Source organism: Ictidomys tridecemlineatus, chromosome X (genome assembly GCF_052094955.1).
Source record: "Ictidomys tridecemlineatus isolate mIctTri1 chromosome X, mIctTri1.hap1, whole genome shotgun sequence".
NCBI lineage: Eukaryota > Metazoa > Chordata > Mammalia > Rodentia > Sciuridae > Ictidomys > Ictidomys tridecemlineatus.
In genome coordinates, this window is record NC_135493.1 from 108,548,737 (window position 1) to 108,568,153 (window position 19,417).

A 19,417-nucleotide genomic window follows, 5' to 3' on the forward strand; every position below is an offset into this window, starting at 1 on the left:
CTCTCGCTCTACCAATTTACAGGAAATATAGGGGACAGAGAAATATATTAATGAAATCCATAGGGATGTGATTCACAAAATCCAGTTGGGAAATTATAGGGCAAATGACCTACTTTCTTTCACAAAGAAATTATAAGAAAAAAACTGATGGGAAAACCAATAGATTAGAAAAACCTTAAAAGATGTCAATTAATTGCAATGTAGAAACTTCATTTCAATTTTAATTCAAACAGGCAATTTTAAAAATTGATGAGACAATCTCAGGGATGTGAGATTGTCACATGTGGATGTGTATTGTTGTCAATACTGACTGTATATAGGTTGATATAAACAAATTATTAATTCATTAGGTGTAGTAATGATGTTTTGATTATATCTAAAAATAAGTCCTTATCTTAAAGATATAAGAACAAAATATTTGTGGATAAAATGATACAATATCCAAAATGGCCTTCAAAATAACATGATGTAGGGCTGGGGATATAGTTCAATTGGTGGAGTGTTTGCCTCGCATGCACAAGGTCCTGGGTTCAATCCCCAGCACCTTAATAATAATAATAATAAATAACAACATGAGGTGGAAGAGAACGGAACAGGGGAAGAGAGTAAAGTAGGTAGGGCATATAAATGAAACAAGATGAGCCATAAACAGACATTGTTGAGACTAGATGATAGGCATATGAAGATTTGTTATATTATTTTCCTTCTGTATATATCTGAAATTTTCCACAGTAAATTTAAATATGTATGTTACACACACACACACACACTCACAGAGAGAGAGAGAAAGGGAGAGATTACCTTCAAATTTCAAAGAATCTTTGAAGTAGACAGAGCACTGAAGATATTGGTGCTTCCTTTCTCACTTTTCTGTAGATCATACAATACTACTTATTTTCAAAAATTTAGCATAGTCAAGCAATAAATAAATAAAACTAGAACATATTTTTTTTTCTAATTTTGAGACAGGATCCTGCTAAATTACCCAGACTTGTCTCAAATTTGCAATCCTCCTGCCTCAGACTCCAGAGTCATTGGGATTACGGGCATACATCACCACGCCCAGCTAAAACTAGACCCCTTACAATTAAGAGAACAGCCATGTTTTCCAAATTTGCAAGGGAACAACACCTTGCTAAAGATAAAGGTTCTCAGGCCCCAACTCCTAGAAATTCTGATCTGGTAAGTATGATGGTTAATTTTAATGTGTCAACTTGATTGAGCTAAATGATGAGCAGATAAAACATATTTTGGAGGTGTGTCTGTTGTCTGTGAGGACATTTCTGGAAGAGATTAGCATTTGAATTAGTAACTGAATAAAGAAGACTCACCTTCACCAATGTGGGTGGGCATCATGCAACCTGTTGAGGCAGAAATAGAACCAAAATTTAGAGGAAGGGCAAATCATCTCTCTTCTTCTTGAGCTAGGACATCTATCTTCTCCTGTGCTCACACATCAGAGTTCATAATTCTCAAGCATATGAACCCAGACTGAATTAAACCACCGGTTTTTCTTGTCCTCCCACTTATAGATGGCAGATCATGGGACTTCATGGCCTCTCTGAGCACTGTTTTTCTATCAAGAAAATTCCCCTAATAAATCTCCTCTTATATAGCTTTTGCAAATAGTATTGGCTGGAAAATCCTAATACAGTGGAATGGGATAGGGCCAAGGAAAATGTAATCTAATCAGAAGCTCAGGTGATACTCAGACAAGTGGTCCATATACCAATGACACTTCAAGAAATATTAATACATCCTAGAGGCTTTGGGTATAGTTCAGTAGTACAGTGCTTGCCTAGCATGCAGGAGACCCTGTGTTCAATCCCAACCACAAAAAAAAAAAAGAAAATATTAATGCAGCCTTTTAAAAAATATTAAAACATCCTTATAAATGCTTCTTTGCCCATATCTATAAGAATTTCTCTTGTAAGTATAAAAAAGTAAAATTAGCTAGGTGTGGTGACATACGCCTATAATCCAGTGACTCAAGGGGCTGAAGCAAGGAGATCACAAATTCAAGGCCAGCCTCAGCAAATTAGTGAGGCCCTCAGCAATTTAGCAAGATCCTGTCTCAAAATAAATAATAAAAAGGTCTGGAAATATGGCTCAGTGATTAAGTACATCTGGGTTCAATCCCCGGTACAAAAAAAAAAAAAAAGTAAAATTGCTATTTATGGCACATTTTCAATATTACTCTCCAAAAGTACTATACTAATATATGTTCCCTCTAGCAGAATAAGAGAATTCCCAATTCCCCATTCCTTGGTCAACTCTTAACAGGCTCATACTTTAATTTTTGCTAATCTGATAAGTGAGAAATGGTGAAATCATTTTTCTTTACATTTCCTTGGTAACAAAGTTCATGGTATCTTTGAATCCTTGCTAGGAAAATCCTTTCCTCTTCAGAGAATTGCCTTGGAATACCTTTGTCTGTTTTTCTATCAAGTTGTCTTTTTTTATTCATTTGTAAGAACTACGTTATATATTCTGAATATTAATCCTTGGCTTGTTACAAATATCACAAATATCATTTCCTGGTTTGCTGCTTGTCTTTTAACTGATTTTGGCTAGAATAGTTTTTCAACTTGCACACCACCAAGTTAATTAAAATAACCTAGGGAACTTTTAAAAAATAACATTGTCTGGGTCCTACTTCCAGAGATTCTAATTTTCTCTGGGTGAAATCTTAGCCTTGATATTTTTTTCAAAAGTTCTCCAAGTTATATATTTTTTAAAAAATATTTATTTAGTTGTAGATGAACACACAGTATCTTTATTTATTTTTATATGGTGCTGGGGATTGAACCTGGTACCTCACATATGTGAGGCAAGCACTTTTATCACTGAGCTACAGCCTCAGCCCCAAGTTATATTAATGTATGTCAAGCTTCAGAACCATGAATTTGGTGTACTACCACTAGAATAGGCTAAAGAAAGTAGAGGACATCATCACAAGTAGTAAGAATATTTTTTGGTGAAGTTGCTTTATTTTATATACATAGAACTATAACAGGTCATAGTGTAAATTTTCTTTTTTACTACGGGTAGGGGTCAAACTTTTTAAAAGTCTTTGGTACAAAAAGGTCAGTCATAGCTGTGCCCACATGCCTTACAGGCCTGCGGGAGGGTTAAAGATCATCTCCACAGTCGGGCGTAGTGACACATGTCTGTAATCCCAGCGACTTGGGAGGCTGAGGTAAAAGGATCAAAAATTCAAGGCCGGCCTCAGCAATTTAGTGAGGCCCTGTCTCAAAATAAAAGACTGGGGATATAGCTCAATGCTAAAGTGTCTCTGGGTTCAATTGAAAGAAAAAAAGAAAGGAAGAAAGAAAGAAAGAAAAATGTCTCCAACATCTTCGTTAGATTTATTTCTATGTACCTCATAGGTTTGTTGTAAATGAGAGATTTTGTTCTACAATAGTTTCTAACTGGTACTGCTAATGTATAGGAACAACGAAGATCCATAATCCCTTATCCAAAACCCTTAGGCCAGATGTGTTTCCAAGATCAGATTTTTCAAATTTTATGAAACATTAAACTTAAAAAAATAAAAATTGAAAAAAATTAATATTTAAAAAAATTTAAAATACAATGCATTTGCTGCATATTGTGTAATACTGTCAGATTCTGGGGCAGCACCCAAGAATCAAAATACATTAATATTTCTATAATGAATATTATAAGCATTTTATTAAGCAGAATCAATTAAGACTGTAGATAGACTAAGAGTCTTACTGCCAAAGGAATATTGGCACAAAAAAATTTTTTTTGGTTTCCAGAGTTTTTTTAATTTTAGAACTGTAATTAAGAAATTGTGGGCTGGGGTTGTGGCTCAGTGGTAGAGCGTTCACCTAGCATGTGCGAGGCCCTGGGTTCGATCCTCAATTCCACATAAAATTAAATAAATAAAATAAAGGTATTGTGTCTAACCAAAAAATAAATATTAAAAAAAGAAATTGTGAGCCTGCAAATTGATGCTGTATTCTGTAGCCTTGCTGTTTTTTCTTATTAGTTGCAAAGTTTGAACATTCCCTCCAATTTTATGAAAATAACCATATTCCCTAAAAGTAATAGCAATTTTAACTTTTCATTAGCTATTTCACTGTGACTTTTCTAATGTATTTCTATAAAGTGGTTCATAATATTCTTTAGCATGTTTGGAACCTTTACTGTTTCTTTCAGTGTCCCTATTTTCATTCCTATTATTGCCTATTATGCCTCCTATTTTTCTCAACTAATCTTCCAACTGATTAGCTCATTTTTATTCTTTTAAACTAAATTTTAATTTTTGTTGGTCTTTTTTTTAACATTATACATTCATATTTACTATTTTCTCCCTTCAATTTTCTTTGGGTTTATTAATGTTGCTTATGGAAGATTGGTAATTATCCCCCAATATTTCTCTCTCTTTCCTTCATTATAACGGAATTTTAATTGGACACAGAGCTTCACAGCTAATATTCACATTTCCTGGTCCCCTTTGCCACTAGCTGTCACTGTATGACCAAGTTAGTTCTCACTCCCATAATGGGGAAGAGGTGTTGCATGCTGCTTCAGGGTCTTGTATTTTAAAAATTATGCATGCACTCCCAAGGTCTTTCCCATTGTTTGATTGCAAAGTGATGAAAACATGATAGTGCTGCTTGGGACATGCAAATGAAAGGCTTATGTTGAGTTTTGCACAGATGCCTGTCAACTCTGGACCTTCCACCAACCACAGGATTATTTCATGAGAAGGAAATACAGTTATGTCTTATTTAAGTTTCTAGATTTTGGGGTCCCATTGATAAAAGTACTGAATCTATACCCTTTTATCTTTCTTTTCTAAACACTTATATCATTAGTTATAAATACCTTTTCTCCTCAAATAAATGCATTTTATTTTATAAATGCACTTTAATTTTTTTCTAAATACCACTTTAGCTGTATCACACAAGCACTGGTAAATTCTGCTTTGCTACTATTCCATTTTAAATATTTTTAAATTTTCGTTTCAGTTTCTTTTTTAACCCAGTCATTATTTTTAAAATAATAATATCTTAAATGTCCCTGCAAAGGCAGATGTGATGTTGTGTGCCTGTAGTCCCAGCTACTCAGGAGGTTTAGGCAAGAAGATCCCTTGAGCCCAGAAGTTTGAGGTCAGCCTGAGTAACAGAGTGAGACCCTGTCTCAAAAAAAAAAAAAAAAAAAAAAAAAAAAAAAAAGCCCCTACTACTGAAGCAGGAAAAGGTTGTGTTTTCATATTATTTATATGAAAATTTGATTTTTTGGAACCAGAGAATGTGCTTGATATCAGTGCTGCTCAGACGATCTGCAGTGAAAACCAAGCTTTTTATTTTTTTCTTAATCTATGAACTTTATTGATATTTTCCATTTCTTTTTGCAATCAGCTCTTCTTGGTCCTGACATTTTAATCAAATTTAATTAAACTTGTTTCTAAGGATTATTTTCAGATTCTCAAGCTGCATCTGAGAGGGTGAACTTCTTGTAAAAAGGAATAACAAAGAAACATCATAGTGCATTTTTCTACCCACCTATGTGCTGCCTATAAAACCATATCTCACAGTTAAAGTAAAAACTCAGTAAAAATAGTCAACATTATTATAGTGTTTAACATTATAATAATATTACAACAGCCTGCCATTATCAGCAGGGGATACTTTTCCAAGATTGTCCAGTAAATCTCTGAAGCCATAGATAATTCCAAATCATATATTACATATATGTATATATATATATTGTTTTTTCCTGTACTTATTGCACACCATGGCCATAACTTTTACAGTTTGAGGTACAACAGCAAAATTAAGACTAGCTTTAAAAATTTTTTCCAATCTACTGTACACTGGTATTTCTTTCTGTACACAAAACATAATTAAAATAAATTATTAGAAAACAAAATTTTAAAATGACATACAAAATACGAAGCTAATTTTTTTACTAACAAAGACAGCAGACATAAAATTATTCATTCAAATGTTATAAAATTTTCTAAACACATTCTCTCAATTTCTATATTTATCTTTGTCACAAACGAATAACAAAGAGTTCATTGACTGGTATCACTCCACAAATCATATTTGTAATAACATAGGCTTACATAATATGTATAACATAAAATATTATACATAACTAACTTACATAATGACCCTTCAGTTAACAACTTTTGCCAAAGTACCTCTTGAAAATTATACCACCTTTTGAACAAAGATTCCTTTTTTATCCCATAATGACCCCCCCAAAAAAAATTAATATCCTAAAAGAACTTGTAATTCAACATTACACTTTAAGGCAAAAATATACTCACCAATAACAGAATATACGAATTCCTAGTCAGAGAATATCATATGGAACACATTTGGATTGTGCCCTGTGCTTGAATGAACCACAAATGTTTTCTGCTTATTTATTTCTTTTAGCACACAGACATCAAGCAAAAGAAATAAACACCCCAAATTGAGAACAAAACAGGAAGAAGCAGCTGGCAGAACTGTGGAAAGTTTTGTAATTCTCGCAAAGGTGAGGCAAGCCAAGGACACAGCAGGAGTCTGACTGAGTAAAATTAAAGTTTCAGTGTAGTCTGAATTGTGCATACAAGATTTCTAGGTGCCTGGCAACAGAGCCCCCACTTTGGGTGATATCATCATAGTAAGGGAAAATTCACATGAAAATGAAGTTAGTAATAAAGAGAGTCAGAGTGTTACAAGATCTGATCTGGTGAGGAGTTTGGGGTTTTTTACTGTAAAGAATGACTTGGTGGGTAGAAAAAATGGACTGTGAATCAAATTAAACCGAGCCTGTGCTCTGGAGCAGAGCTTCTCAAACTTTGATGTGCATACAAATCTCCTGGGGATGCTGTGCAAATGCTTATTCCGATTCAGTGGGTTCAGGACAAGGACTGAGAGTCTCTCACGTGATACTGTTGGACGCTGCTCGTCTGAGCAGAGGGGGTTCTGGGATTCTGCAGAGCTTTGCTTCTCCAGCCAGCTTTGCAGAGTCTGAGTCACTGGTAAGTCACACACTGCATGTCCTTGCCAGCACTGCTGCTAGGGAGACAACAGGGGCTGGGAAATGGCAGAAACCCGTTCCCTCAGGTGGCCTGTAGGAAGGGGCTGGGCTTTTGGAGGCCAATGGCTAAGATTCCTTCCCTGTGCCTGATATGGCCCAGGAAGGTTGGAAGCAGCACAAGGAGTCAGCTTCTTTTAGGATTACAACTTTTGCCCAAGGTCAGCCCCCAGGAGTTCCAACATTCAGAGGTGGGGGAGAGAAAATTCTGAGATGAGATATCCAGAGAGCAGAGAACGCAGAGAACGAAGCACCAGTGCACAGATAACAGTACTTGCTGTTCCAGCCAAGGGAGACAACAGTGACATATTTTAAAGAAAGATTTTCCCAAGCTTGAGAAAGATCTTTATCTGCAAACTGAAAGAACTTTCCACATTTCACGGAGAATTAAATCCCTACACCTAAACACGTTCAGCAACAAGTATTTACTACAAAAGGAAAAACTCCTACAATGATTAAGAGGAGAAAATCATCCTTTCCTAAGCGCTGGCCTTGGGTTTGGCACACTGCTGGGTGCTTCCTGGGAATTCTCATTCAATTCCCCCAGCAGCCCAACAAAGAGGCAGTGCTGGCCTTGAAGTCAACTGGATTCAGGAGGTGACTGGGTTTAGGAATCCACGTTGCAAATATTGTGGGGATCCCTTTGCTCCCTAGCTGCTCAGCCTTTTTTTTTTTTTCCCCAGTGTGATGCCCATGTCTCTCCAAATGCAGACAAGCTTCCTGGAAAACAGCACAGGCAGCTCAAGACCCATGTTCTAACCCCAGGAGCCCAGGAAAGGAGGGAACATGTCTCCCTCCTGGTTCCCTATAGGTCTCCAGTTGTCTTCATACTATGTGCTCACACTTGTTGGCCACCGGGCTATGATTGGAAATGCCACCAGAATTAAAAGGTTGGAGTGAGAAACAAACAAAAGGGAGAAAGGATGGTTTGGGCAACAAACGCAAAGGGTGCATGACAGAGAGGGCCCATGAGTTGCCCCCACATTACACATGATGACAGTAAAGATTAGAGGTCAAGTAGTTTGCCCAAGGTCACATATGCAGTAGGTGGGGGAGCCAGGGTACAAACTCCACAGCCCTTAACTGATCCTCTGTAAACTGTAAACGAACAGAGCCAGTTTGCTTTCAGAATTCTCTGCAACATTAGCTTTTTTTTTTTAAGAGATCTACATGAAAGTTTATTTGTCAAAGCTAACTGATAAAGACCATCTCTCTATAGAGAGGAGAGAGAGGCTGCAACATTAGCTTTAAGAAGAAAATTAGCAACAGCTAGGCTCAGGGCACACACCTGTAATCCCAACAACTCAGGAGGCTAAGGCAGGAGGATTGCAAGTTTCAGGCCAGTCTCAGCAACTTAGTGAAACCCTAAGTAATTTAGCAAGATGCCGTCTCAAAATAAAAGTGGTGGGGCTAGGGATGTAGCTCAGTGGTAAAGTACCCCTGGGGTTCAATCCCTAATACCAAAAAAGAAAACGGAGCAACAGCTGGACTTGATGGAGAAAAAGATTATAACTGAAGGGGCTGGGGTTGTAGCTCAGTGGTAGAGTGCTTGCCTTGCACATGTGAGGCACTGGGTTCAATCCTCAGCACCACAAAAACATAAATACATAAAACAAAAATACTGTGTCCATTTACAACTAAAAAAATATTTTAAATAAAAAAGATTGTAATTCAAGATTAATACACTCTGACAAATTGTCTTTCACTGTTTCACAGTAGCTAACCAGTATTAAACATAGGTTCAACAGGCACTGTTCTAAGTGATTTATACATACATTGTCATTCATTTACAAAATAAAAAAGAATTTCTATTGTCCTTATTTTATAGATGAGAAAATTGAAGTCCAGAAAGGTTTAACAACTTATCTAAGAGCCAGGATAGAGCCTAGGCAGCTTGATCTCTTGAGCTTGTGCTGTGAATGGTTCTGATTCCAGAAGATGGGTAATCTTTTCATGTACTTGAGTCTTTTTTAATTTCTTTCAACATTGTTTTGATATTTATGGTTGTAGGTGGACATAATACCTTTATTTTACTGTTATGTGGTGCTGAGGATTAAACCCAGAGCCTCACGGATGTCAGAGCCTCACAGATGTCAGGCAAGTGCTCTACCACCGAGCCGCTACAGCCCAAGCCCTGTTTGGGGGATTTTAACCATTCTTTCTTCAAATATTTTTTCTTCTCCTTTCTCTAATTCTCTCTTCCTGTTATTTCAATTATATATAATGGGATCCCACATTTCTGTGAAGCTGTTAACTTTTTCATCATACTTTTTTCACTCTGTTCTTAAGATTGCATAATCTCTATTGACATTCAGGTTCACTGATTCTTTCTTCTGCCAGCTCAGAATATCAGCTTGCAATACCAAAGATCAAACCCAGGGTCTCTTGCATGCTAGACAAGCATGCCACCACTGTACTAAGTTCCCAGTTGCTTTTTTTTTTTTTTTCTTGAGGGGGAGGACTTAACCTAGGGGCATAACTAAGCTACATTCCTAGCCCTTTTTGTTTTTATTTTGAGACAGGGCCTCACTAAATTTCTAATACTGGTTTCAAACTTGCAATCATCCTGCCTCAGCCTCCTGAGTTGCTGGAATTACAGGTATGTGCCACCACACCTTACTGTAACTTTTTGTTGAAAACTGAACATTTGGGGCTGAGATTGTGGCTCAGTGGTAGAGTGCTTGCCTAGCATGCACGAGGCAATGGGTTCAATCCTCAGCACTAAATAAATGTAAAAATAAAGATATTGTATCCACCTAAAACTAAAAAATAAATATTAAAAAAAAGAAAACTGGAAATTTTAGAGACTAGATTGTAGTAAATCTAGAGATTGACTCCCCCACACACACCTCTAGGATTTATTTGCTTATCATTTGTTTAATAACTGAACTGGACTAAGTTAGTAAAGTCTGGTTCCCCACAAAATGTGGAGCCTCTGATGTCTTCCTCAGAGGACACAACCTTGGACACATATCATCTCCATGACTTTCAGGGTCTTGATAGTGGTTATAGCTGGGCTCTCTTTGACTATTTTGCTGTTAAGCTTCTATCTGGTTTACCTCTAATGGTGTCATATCCAGCCATTAGCATCTACTAAATCTAGCTGATTGTTCTATATTTTTTAAAATATTTTTTTAGTTGCAGATGGACACAATACCTTTATTTATTTATTTATTTTTACTTGGTGCTGAGGATTGAACTCAGGGCCTCACATGTGCTTGGCAAGCACTCTAACACTGAGCTACAACCCCAGCTCCTGCTCTATGTTGTTGATGTTGCCACAGTACATAAATTACTTCACAGTATAATTCAATTAAAATCAAGCCCCTTTAATTCAATTAAAGAAAGTTGCCAATCTTTGAAACTTGTTCATTGCAGCTGGAGTGTCACTGCAGAGCTAGGAAATATATCTACATATGCAAACTTATTAAATATACATATCTATGTTCCCATATCTATCTCCCAACTAGAGGATGGTGTTTATGTGTACTTATTTTTGTCCGTAGTCTTTTTTTAAAAACTTTTTTTAGTCGTAGATGGAAACAATATCGTTATTTTATTTATTTATTAATTTTTTTTAATGTGGTGCTGAGAATTGAACCCATGCCTTGCACATGCTATGTGAGCGCTCTATCACTAAGCCACAACCCCAATCCTTGTCTGTAGTCTTATACTATCTAGGAAGAACACTTTTTTCAAAGTTATTTAATCCACAACTCTTCTCCCACTCTCTTCAGTAGTTATATCATACATTAATAAATTTAATTAAAAATAATAATTCTATTATTTAATTGACAAATGAAAGTTGCATATGTTACATACAACATGTTATTTGAAATATGCATACATTAAGCCAGACACAGTGGCATACACTTGTAATCCCAGATACTCAGGAGGCTGAAACAGGAAGATCACAAGTTCAGGGCCAGCCTCAGCCATTTAGTGAGGTCCAAAGCAGTTTAGTGAGAACCTGTCTCAAAATAAAAGGAGCTAGGGAGCTGGGGCTGGGGCTCAGTGATAGTGCACTTGCCTGGCTTCTGTGAAGCATTGGGTTTGATTCTTAGCACCACATATAAACACATAAATAAAATAAAGGTCTATCAACAACTAAAAAAATATTTAAAAATAAATAAATAAAAAAATAAAAAGGACTAGGTATGTGGTTCAGTGGTTAAGTGCCCCTGGATTCAATCCCCAGTAAAGAAGAAGGAGGAGGAGGAGGAGGAGGAGGAGGAGGAGGAGGAGGAGGAGGAGGAGGAAAGGAGGAGGAGAAACAAAATGTATACATTAAAGAGAGAAACAAATAAGAAAAACAAAAAGCCAAGCAAGCAACACATGCCTGTAATCCTAGAGGCTGAGAGGCTGAGACAGGAGGATCACAAGTTCAAAGCCAGCCTTAGCAATGGTAAGGCACTAAGCAATTCAGTGAGACCTTGTCTCTAAATAAAACACAAAATAGGGCTGGGGATGTGGCTCAGTGGTCAAGTGTCCCTGAGTTCAATCCCCAATACCCCCAAAAAATAAAGAGAGAGAAAGAAAAACAAACAAAAATAAATAAATAAATAGAAATATATAGACATTGTGGAATAGTTAAATGGAGATGATTAACATATGCAAATTAACATGTATCCTAATCTCACATTCTTATGTTTTTTTATGGTGAAAACACTCAAAATCTACTCTCAATAATTTTCAAGGGTATAATATATTGTTATTCACTACAATTTCCATATCGTACAATAGATCTTTTGAATTTGTTCCTTCAATTTAACAGATTCTGTATCCTTTGACTAATATCGCCCCTACTCTACCCCCAGCCTCTGCTAACCACCATTCTAGCCTCTGCTTCTACCAGTTCAATGTTTTTAGATTCCACATGTAAGTGAAATCATGAGGTATTTGTCTTTCTGTGCCTGGTTTATTTCATGTAACATAATGTCTTCCAGGTACAATTAAGTTCTTTTGTTACCACTTGCATTCCATCCTCTGATCACTGGCATCCAGGTTGATTTGTTTTTCAATTTCATACAATAATATTCACTCTTGTTAGTGTATAATTCTATGGATTTTGACAATCGTAGAGTAATGTATACACCATAACTTTGTGAGGTCCATTATGTCTTCAATCTCCCTTTTCTCCCCCAACCCCTTGTAACTATTGTTCTGTTTTCAGTCCTATTCTAGAATGAATAATAGCTCCACAAAAGATATCCATGTTCAACTCTCAGAAACCAGTGAATGCTACCCTATATGGTAAAGGGAGTTTACAGATGTGATTATATTAAGAATCTTGAGAAGATGTTATCCTGGATTATTAAAGTGACCCCCTAAATGTAAGAACAAGGATCCTTAAAAGAGGGCAGCAAGAAGATCAAAGAAAGTAGCAGGAGATATGAGAGTAAAAACAAGAAGTTGGAGTGATGTGAGGAAGGAGTCACAAACTAAGGAATGCACATGACCTCCAAAAACTAAAAAGGCAAAGAAAAGACCCCCCGCCCCTCAGCCTCCAGAAAGAGCCAGCTCTGTCAACACCTTGATTTTAGCCTAGTGAAACTAATCTTGGACTTCTGGCCTCCAGAACAATAAGGGAATAAATTTGTGTTGATGTAAGCCACTAAATTTGTGCTTATTTGTTACTGCAGCAATAGGGAACTAAAGCACATCCCTATAGTCTTACCTTTTTCAAGATATCAGATTCAAGGAATCATACAATATTTTTGGAACTTTGGGTTCTGGCTTCTTTCACTTGGCAAAATGCATTTAAAGTTCATCCACATTTATGTTATACATGTTTGATTTTATTTCTTTTTTGTGGTACTGGGGATTGAATCCATAGGTGCTTTGTTGCAAGCCCTTTCTATTTTTTGAGACAGGCTCTTGATAAATTGCTGAGGCTGGCCTCAAATTTGTGATCCTCCTACTTCAGCCTCCCAACTAGCTGGAATTATAGGTGTAGGTCACAGAACCCAATAGTTATACATATTTTACAATTGAAAATAGAAAAGAAAAATTGGGAGTTCATAACCCACTTCAATCTAATGTATGAAATATGATATGTCAAGAGCTTTGTAATGTTGTGAACAACCAATAAAAAAAATTAAAAAAAAAATAAAATAAAATAAAATGGAAAAAAAAGAAAATAGAAAAGATTTGCCTTGGGGCTGGGTTTGTGGCTCAGCAATAAAGCGCTTGCCTCACATGTGTGAGGCACTGGGTTCGATACTCAACACCACATAAAAAATAAATAAAATAAAGATATTGTGTCTATCTATAACTAAAAAATATAAAATAATAATAATAATAATAATAAAAGATTTGCTCTAACTGTTGAGAGAACCAATATACCTTTCTTTCTTTTTAATATTTATTTTTTTAGTTTTAAGTGGACACAATATCTTTATTTAATTTTTATGTTGTGCTGAGGCTCAAACCCAGTGCCTCATGCATGCTAGGTGAGCATTCTACTACTGAGTCACAATCCCAGCCCCGAGACCTTTCTTTCTTTTTTCTTATTGCTAACCTGTAATTTTCCATCATATACAGTACCATGAATTATTTATCCATTCACTTATTGAAGGATATCTTGGTTGTTGCTAGTTTTTTTTTTTTTTTTTTTTTTTTTTTTTTTTTTTTTTTTAGTACCAAGGATTGAACTCAGGGGCACTCGACCACTGAGCCACATCCCCAGCCCTATTTTGTGTTTTATTTAGAGACAGGGTCTCACTGAGTTGCTTAGTGCCTCACCCTTGCTGAGGCTAGCTTTGAACTCTTGATCCTCCTATTTCAGCCTCTGGAGCCGCTGGGATTACAGGAACGCATCACAGTGGCCAGCCTTGTTGCTAGTTTTTGATGAATAAGTCTGCTACAAAAATTTGCATACAAGTTTTTGTGAGCACATAAATTTTCAATTCACTTGGCTACTAAAGAAAACTCATACGCATTCATAGCTTTTAGAATATGGAGACATCCCCAGATGCAGAGGTACACGCCTGTCATTCCAGCTACTCAGGAGGATCACAAGTTCAAGGCTGGGGCCAGCCTTGGCCGACTTATGAGGCCCTGACTCAAAATTAAAAAAATTATTTATTTATTTTTATTTATTTTTTTTTAAAGAGAGAGTGAGAGAGGAGAGAGAGAGAGAGAGAGAGAGAATTTTTAATATTTATTTTTTAGTTTTTTTTTAGTTCTCGGCGGACACAACATCTTTGTTGGTATGTGGTGCTGGGGATCAAACCCGGGCCGCACACATGCCAGGCGAGCGCGCTACCGCTTGAGCCACATCCCCAGCCCAAAATAAAAAAATTTAAAAGGCTGGGAACAGCCGGGTGTGATGGCACATGCCTGTAATCCCAGCAGCTCGGGAGGCTGAGGCAGGAGGATTGAGAGTTCAAAGCCAGCCTCAGCAAAGGTGAGGCACTAAGCAACTCAGTGAGATCCAGTCTTTAAATAAAATACAAAATAGGGCTGGGAATGTGGCTCAGTGGCTGAGTGCCCCTGAGTTCAATCCCTAGTACAAAAAAAAAAAAAAAAAGATGCTCAGTGATGCCTCCGCTAGTGAGTTTTGCCTGAACAAAGGGAAAACGTCACTCAAACAAAAAATTGGCAAAAATTTTCCCTAAAGGATAAAAACTACAGAGGAAAAATTAAGAATTGCACCCTTCAGTGAGAAATCATGTACAAGTCACATAATGTCTAAAGGCTTGCAAAATCAATTGTGAAGTTTATAATGATTATTCTGGGGGGTCTGGGATTTCCCTCTACTTACAAGTTAGCCTTTATGGATCTGTTTATTTCATGGATTGTAGCAGCATAGCAAGCCAGCCTGAGTTCTCATTGTATTTTCCTCATTTCCCTAACTCCAAGTTCCACAGGGCCATGTCAACAGGCTCAGTTGTACATGCTATGAGCTTAGTGCACATTTTCATCACAGACAAGGAATATTTGGCCTTAAGGAATTCACATCATTTTTAGCAAATTTGCTTTTTGTCCTAAAAGTAGTTATAGCCTCATCCCTCAAGGAAGCTCCTTTGAATGCAACCCTGAGAAATGGCCTGGTAAAAAGTAGTTAGGGACTTGTGTTCTTGGCATATTCAACAAAAACAAGCAGGGACACTCCAGACCATGGGGATTCCATCCCCCAACAATATTATGCCCAGAGACAAAATGGATCTTTTTTTTCCACATAAAGTGAACAAGATATACTGTCTAAAGTTTTACCCCTATGAGTATTTTCCTTCACTACTGCCTTTCAGAGGCTAGAAAGCAGCTACCATGAAATTTTACATTGTTTTTTCTTTTTCTCTAAGCTATATCCCCAGCCCTTTGTGTGTGTGTGTGTGTGTGAATAAAAGGAATTAGTGTGTGTGTGTGTGTGTGGGGGGTAATCGAACCCAGGGCCTTGTGCATACAAGGCAAGCACTCTACCAACTGAGCTATATCCCCACCCCCAGCCCTTTTTATTTTTATTTTGAGATGGGGTCTCACTAAGTTGCTTAGGGCCTCACTAAATTGCTGAGCCTGGCGTTGAATTTGTGATCCTCCTGCTTCAGCCTCTAGAGTTGCTGGTATAACTGGTATAAGCCAACATGCCTGGCTACCATGCACTTTCAGATGGTACCAAAAAACTGCATAAACCAGGCCTGTACCTTTTCTCCATTGCCCAAAGAGAGCTCTCCAGGAAGCCATAATGTGAGTTAAAGAAGTAAACCAATATGAGCAAGTATAATGAGAATCTTAACCACATTTTCACAGTTTACTTGTGCCTTCCAACCAGCTTACACCCAAATTTATCTGTCTTATTCTTATTTTCTTTTAAAAATATTTTTTGTTGTATGGGCTGGGGATGTGGCTCAAGCAGCAGCGTACTCGCCTGGCATGCGTAGGGCTCTGGGTTCGATCCTCAGCACCACAAAAAAAAAAAAAATAAAATAAAAAATAAAGATGTTGTGTCCACCAAAAACTAAAAAATGAATATTAAAAAATATTTTCAGTTGTGTATGGGCACAATAACTTTATTTTATTAAATATTTTTTAGTCGTCAACTTTTATTTATTTATATGTAGTGCTGATAATCGAACCCAGCGCCTCACGTATGATAGGCAAATGCTCTACCACTGAGCTATAACCCCAGCCCTTGTTTTTGTTTTTGTTTTGTTTTTTGTTTGTTTGTTTGTTTTGTTTTATGTGGTGCTGAGGATCAAACCCAGTGCCTCACTGTGTGCTAGACAAGCACTCTTTACCACTGAGCTTCAACCCCAGCCCTTCATTATTATTTTCTAATCGAATACTGCCATGCACATTCAGCCTAGCTCCTGATGGTCATTTCAAGTGGCATACCTTACTCTCCTATATTCCAAATCTCCTGCCCAGGCTTCTCATTGAGAGGGCCCCTCTCAAAAGCTGAGGGCAAGGAAACTTGCTGATACAGCCCCTCCCTGGGGCACACAGCAGGTAAAGAAGGGTAGAGAGAGTCTGGAAGGGCGAATGGAAGATATCCAATATAACCCATAAATGGCATGGACGTCATTGGTGTGGTTTTCTAAAACATTAAGCCATTCTTGGGAGGGTTCCAAATAAAACATACACTCCTTTCGATTTACATAGTAGTTCTGTTCCTGGAAAATTCCATGTATATTAAAACCATGCAAAAAATATTTTAAGTTATGCTTGCTTCAGCAGCAATATACTAAAACTGGAATTATCCAAAAGTTAGGTGTGGCCCCTACACTAGAATGGCATGAAATTTGTGAAAACACTCCATATGAATTAATTTACTTTTTTATTGGTACCAGGGATTGAACCCAGGAGTGCTTAGCCACATCCCCAGCCCACTGTATCTTTTTTATTTTGAGACAGGGTCTCACTAAGTTGCCAAGGCTGGCTTTGAATTCAGGATCCTCTTGCCTTAGCCTCCCAAACCACTGGGATTATGGCGTGTGCCACCCTATCCAGCAGCACTCCATATTTTAAAAAATAAATTTTATATAAAGAAAACAAGGACTTTGGGTTTACATGTAAAATGAGGTTAGGTTTAAGTTCAGATAATCACAAATAGGTTTTTCATATATATATAAATGTCTAGGGATATTTGAAAATTATGTAAAATGTAGGAAAAGTTTTCCTTGCAGGAATGTTGTGTGCATTGAAGGACACACGACATTCTTGGCTTCTGCCTTGTAAATGCCAGGAGATCCCTGCTAGGAGATCTGTAATGACCAAAATAGCTCCCATGTTCTCAAAGCACACCCCTGGCTGGTGCTGCCCCCCAGTGACAACCACTCTCCTAAGGTAAAACATTGAAATTTGCATGATTTGAATATGATATTTCATCTAGTGTCTGGGACAATGCTGAATAAAAGGAATTAGTTCTCAACTTATGGGTCCCCATTTGATCAGACTTACAGAAGTCTCTGACCAAAAAGTTGTGACCATTTCTGGCAAGATATAAGGTGAAATAGAATTTCTGATTTAGTATAACAAAAAGGTAAGAAAATAAGTGACAGGATTATGATACTTAAGCTGCACATTAATCTAGATAAAAGTTATGTCACTTGATATTAAACTTTAGTATTCCCTATCTTTTCTTTTTCCTTTTTTTCTGAGACAGAGTCTAGCTAAATTGCCCAGAGTAGAATAAAGTTTGTGATCCTCCTGCCTTAGCCTCCTGAATCGCTGGAATTACAGAGTATGCCACTATGCCCAGTTTAATATTCTCTATATTTAACTCACACATTTCAAGCAATTCATGTACATTACATAAAATTAGAAAATGCAGATAGAAAATAAAAAGTAAAATCACATTTTGTGGTAGACAGAATAATAGTCCCCTAAAGATGTCTACAACCTAATCCTTGGAATCTTTTACATGACAAAAGGTACTTCGCAGATGTGACTAAATTAAGTTTCTCAAAATGAGGAGATTATTTTGGATTATCCAGGTGGCCCCAGTGTAATCACAAAGATCCTTACTAAAGGGAAGGAGAAAGGTCAGAAAGCAAAGATGATGTGATAATAGAAGCAAAGAACAGGGGCTGGGGATGTGGCTCAAGCGGTAGCGAGCTTGCTTAGCATGTGTGCGGCCCAGGTTGGATCCTCAGCACCACATACCAACAAAGATGTTGTGTCCGCCGAGAACTAAAAAATAAATATTAAAAAATTCTCTCTCTCCTCTCTCACTCTCTCTAAAAAAAAAAAAAAAAAAAAAAAAAAAAACAAACAACAACAACAAAAAAAACACAGGAACCCCCTAGGAAGCTGGAAGAGACAAGGAATATATTTTCCCCTGGAGCCTCCAAAGGGAACCAGACCTGCAGATATCTTGATTTTAGACCCATAAAACTCATTTCAGACTCCTGACTTTCAGAATTGTAAGAAAATAAAATTGTGTTTCTTCCACTATATTGGTGGTCATTTGCTGCAGTAGCAATCCCACCCCCAGAGAGTCACCATTGCTAACATTTAAGTACCTGCACTTCTAGATCTCTGCCTACATTCTTGTGTGCATGTGTGTATTTTTTGTAAAAATGGATTGCAATGTGCATACTATCTTATAACCTACTATTTTTAGTCAAGAAACTCCATCTGTTCATTTGATTAAATACTTAAGACTATAAAACATTTTCCAGATGAAACAAAACTGCCCTTCACACTAATTTGGCCCAAACTTGGATCTGTTCAAGTACCACAATAGCATCTGATAATTTAGGTCCCTTTTGTTGTAATGTTGGTTGACCATGGAAGAGATTGTCTACAATTGTTCTGAGAAATGTGCCACATTTTGGGTTTGTTGAGTTGCTACCTCTTGGATATAAGTTGACTCCTCTATGCTTAGTATTTTCTGTACCTTTTTTTTTTTTTTTCAGTACTAGGGTTTGAACTCAGGGGTTCTGTATCACTGTGCTACATTCCCAGCACTCTTTATGTCTTATTTTGAAACAGGGTCTTGCTAAATTGCTGAGGGTCTCACTAAGTTGCTGAGGCTGGCCTTGACCTTGCCAAGGCTGGCCTCAAACTTGCAATCCTCCTGCTTTTGCCTCCCGAGTCACTGGGATTATAGGTATGTGCTATTATACTCAGCATCCTGTAGCATTTTTTTATTAAACATATTTTTTGCTAGAATGTTCTAGAAGTGATGGGTACTCACATATAATCACATCAGAAGAGAGGTAATATAGTTTAATCCATTAATGATTTTAAGATTGAGTGCTAGATTAAGAAGATGACTGCCTAAGGAGGATTCCAAGCTCAAAGCCAGCCTCAGCAATTTAGCAAGGCCCTAAGCAATTTATTCAGACCCTATCTCAAATTAAAATATAAAAAAAGAAGGGCTGGAGTTGTGGCTCAATGGTAG

At 37.1% G+C, this 19,417-nt stretch overlaps 1 protein-coding gene across 3 annotated transcripts in view; it reads right to left on the reverse strand.

The window, feature by feature from the left end:
- Nucleotides 1–6,437, reverse strand: part of Zfx (zinc finger protein X-linked) — a 64,870-nt gene extending 58,433 nt beyond the window's left edge. The window contains exons 1-2 of one of the 3 annotated variants that reach the window (XM_040270962.2): nt 6,311–6,437; nt 1,332–1,361 (exon numbers count right to left, since the gene is read on the reverse strand). The gene's annotated coding sequence lies outside the window, so the exon portion shown is untranslated. The remainder of the gene's footprint in view (nt 1–1,331; nt 1,362–6,310) is intronic. The other 2 variants (XM_078035020.1, XM_040270854.2) reach the window with 2 other exon arrangements.
- Between the last annotated feature and the right edge of the window lie 12,980 nt (nt 6,438–19,417).